General features: G+C 37.6%; 1 pseudogene; it reads right to left on the bottom strand.

Moving 5' to 3' along the window:
• Window positions 1-340: 340 nt before the first annotated feature.
• On the bottom strand, window positions 341-1,204 carry LOC113177224 (trimeric intracellular cation channel type B pseudogene; annotated as a pseudogene).
• Between the last annotated feature and the right edge of the window lie 2,748 nt (window positions 1,205-3,952).

Genomic DNA, 3,952 nt, shown 5'->3' with positions numbered 1-3,952 from the left:
AAAGTTTAATGCTGCTGAAATAACACTCAAATAGATTCAAATTTTAAATGTATGAAAATACCCAATCTTTAAAATTTTGATAATTTCTTTTATCAATGTAAAATATTTAAATACCCACAAGAGAAATTTTATATCAGAAAAAAAAATTCACATGATATACTCATGACACTCAAGAATTAAAATCAAGAAAGTGGTAGTCACCCTAATATAGAATTTATTTCTTTTTGTCACCTCCATTCCTTATATATAATTGTAATTTCACATCATCTGCATAGAAATATTTATCACAATCTGAAAGGTAGAAAATAATTTTTTTTTGCCTTCTAGAGCTCAAGTAAATTTACTCAGTGTTCTTAGTATATTTCCTTTTAACATTATCTGAACCATCAGTCATAGGTTTTGAGACCAGTGAACTAGTGCCATTAGAAGATGATTTTGTTCCACATTTCTTTTCATACAATGAAAACTGTTGCTGCCAAAGAGCAGCCAACTCAATATATATTCAAAAGGACTAAGAGTCATAGAAGAAAACTGTGTAACTATGATGGTTATCTTTTTGGCCACAAGAAAGATGGTATAAAGGAACATAAGATTATGCTTTGAGGTGGTCAGATGCTTGGTGTGCTGAAATGTGAAGGGACCCCAGCAAGGTTACCTTGGAAGGATAGGACATCTTCAGCCATTCATCATCTCTGGTTTCCAATCTCCTTTACCAACTGTTCAAAATTCATGATAGTGATACCAGCTGTACCTTGGGCCCATCCAATAGCTATCATGACTGGCCAGCCATTTTTGTAATAGCTATTAGCATGTGTGATTCCACCTTCTATTTTCCAAGTTCTGATCACTCCTTCATTCCCACAGCCAGAAGTTGAGCAGATAAGAATGAATAGTCCTGGGAAATTAGGTCCCATGGGCAAAAATATATGTAATATACCAGATTGAAGATGCCAGTAAAATATCAATGTGGTTTGCAAGAAACCTCAGTGGAGGCTCTGCAAGCAGTACACATGTTAAAATTCCTCCACCAAATCAGGGAGCAAAGCAGTAGACCAGCTTGAAACAGGATTCTTCATGCCCCTTCCACTCCTACCAGCTGATGCTTCAGTGTCATCACAGACACCAGATAGTGGGTGATGTCAAAAAAGGGGAACATGGACGTGCAGGAGAAGGCCAGTCCCAGCTCCTCCCATGGAGAGTCCATGGCTGCAACCTACCCCTGAGACTGGGCCTTGCCAGCTGGCCTCTAGTTTTATTTTCTTTTCCTTAACACATAGTTGTATAGATTTATAGGACACTGTGTGATGTTTTGATACAAATATACATTTTATAATGGTGAAATCAGAGTAATTAGCATATCTCTCAGGTCAAACATTTATCATTTCCTGTGACCTGATCATTTAAAATCCTCTTTTATCTTTTTTGTAACATACACTACATTATTATTCACTGTGGTCATCTTGATGTGCTGTAGAATGGCACAGATGTAATTCCTCCTATCTAATTGAAACTTTGTACCCCTTGATCAGTGTCTCCCCTCTTCTCTCTACTCTCAACCTGTGCTAACCAGAACCCCTCCTGCCTGCCTCCATCTCCACATAAAAGTGAGATCATTTGTGAGAGCATTGTCTCCTCTAGGTTTATCTATATTGTCAAAAATGACACAATTTCCTCTTTTTTTTTAACTTTTTTTTTTTTAAGAGAGAGTGAGAGAGGAGAGAGAGAGAATTTTTTTTAATATTAATTTTTTAGTTCTCGGCGGACACAACATCTTTGTTGGTATGTGGTGCTGAGGATCAAACCCGGGCCGCACGCATGCCAGGCGATCGCGCTACCGCTTGAGCCACATCCCCAGCCCCACAATTTCCTCTTTTATAGGAGCTTTTTAATGTAAATATACTAGGGATTGATCTCAGGGTCTTGTGTCTGCTGGGCAATCCCTCTATCCCTGAGGAGCTTCATCCTCAGCCCTAATTACCTTTTTGTTGTGGTTCTTAAATCTGACTAGTATTCTTTGTATTTGCCACAGAATATTATTCTTTTGTTTTTGTTTTGTTTTGGAGGTGGGTCTGCTGTTTTCCAGGTTTGCAAGAAACCTCAGTGGAAGCTCTGCAAGCAGTACACAGGATAAAATTCCTCAACCATAGCAGTGGAGCATAGCAGTAGACCAGCTTGAAACAGGATTCTTCCATGTCTTGGCTCAAAGGAATGCTCCTGCCTCAGCCTCCAGGTAGCAGGCCTGCACCATAGGGCCTGGCTCCTTGTTCATTTTTTATTTTCTATATTTTTTATTGGTGCACGATAGTTGTACATAATGGTGGAATTTGTTGTTGTTTATTCAAATGTGTACACAATATAACAATGTAATTGTCTAATGTCATTCCCCAGGATTTCCCCTTTCCACCTCTTCCTCCCTCCCCTGGTTCCTTTCCTCTACTGATCTTCCTTTGATTTTCATGAGACCCTCCCCTCCTTTCTTTGTTTTTTCCTCTCTAGCTTCCACAAAGAGAGAAAACATGTGACCCTTTACTTTCTGACTCTGGCTTATTTCACTTAATATAATGTTGTCAAGTTCCATCCATTTGCATGAAAATGGAAATGTTCATTCTCCCTTATGGCTAAGTCAAACTCTATCCTTTATACATTCCATATTCTCTTTTTCCAACCATTGATGGAAATCTAGGCTGGTACCATACTTTGGCTATTTTGAATCATGCTGCTATAAACATGAATGTGCGTGTATCACTGTTGTATGATGATTTTAATTTTTTAGACTTAATACTGAGGAGTGGTACAACTGGGTGGTGGTTCATTCCTAGTCTCTTGAGGAACCTCTCTACTAATTTCCATAGTAGCTGTACTAATTTACAATCCTACCAACAGTGTTGTACTTTCTCCACATCTTCTCCAGCATTTATTATTGTTTATATTCACGATGGCTGCCATTCAAACTGGAGTGGGATGAAATCTCAGTGTAGTTTTGATTTACTTTTCCCTAATTGCTAATGATATTTTCATGTATTTGTTGGCCATTTGTGTTTCTTTTGAGAAGTGTCTTGTTTAGGTTATTTGTCCATTTATTATTTGGATTATTTTTTATGGTGTTGAGTTTTTTGAGTTCTTTATATATTCTGTATATCAATCCTCTGTCAGAAGAGTAGGCGTCATTTTCTGAGCTTTCAGGTTCCTATTGAGAAAGTCATTGCCTGTACCTGTATATTAGGTGTTGAACCTCCTTTTTCTTCTAGGACTTGTGTAGTTTCTGACCTAATTCCTAGGACTTTGATCCATTTTGAGTTGACTTGTGCAGGGTTAGAAATAAAAGTCACGCCTTATTCTTCCACATATGCATAGTCTATTTTCCAACACTATTGCTTAAAAGACATTCTTTTCTCCAATGCATGTTTTAGCACCATTATCAAGGATCAGATGACTGTATCTGTGTGTGTGTGTGTGTGTGTGTGTGTCTGTGTGTGTGTGTGTGTGTACCAAGTACCAAAGTACCATGAAGTCAGATGTTATGATGTCTCCAGCATTGCTTTTTGGGCTTAGAATTTTTTGGCTCTTCTATTCTTCCAACTGCACAGTAAAACTATCTTCTCTCATTCTATGAAAACATGTCATTGGTATTTTGATGGGGATTGTATCAAATCTGTATATTGGTTTTATGTTCATTTAGCAATATTCATTCTACCTATCTTTGAACATGGGACATCTCTCCATATTATTGTGTCTTCTTCAATTTCTTTCTTCACTGTTCTATAGTTAACATAGTAGAGGTCTTTTACCTCCTTGGTTTGATTTATTCCTAGGTACTTTTTTTTTTTTTTTTTTTTAAAGAGAGAGTGAGAGAGGGGAGAGGGAGAGAGAGAGAGAGAGAGAGAGAGAGAGAGAGAGAGAGAGAGAGAGAGAGAGAATTTTTAATATTTATTTTTTAGTTCTCGGCGGACAC

This window comes from Urocitellus parryii, chromosome 8 (assembly GCF_045843805.1).
Source record: "Urocitellus parryii isolate mUroPar1 chromosome 8, mUroPar1.hap1, whole genome shotgun sequence".
NCBI classification, from domain to species: domain Eukaryota; kingdom Metazoa; phylum Chordata; class Mammalia; order Rodentia; family Sciuridae; genus Urocitellus; species Urocitellus parryii.
Note: the sequence above shows the minus strand (reverse complement) of the source record. Positions and strands in the feature narration are given on the sequence as shown.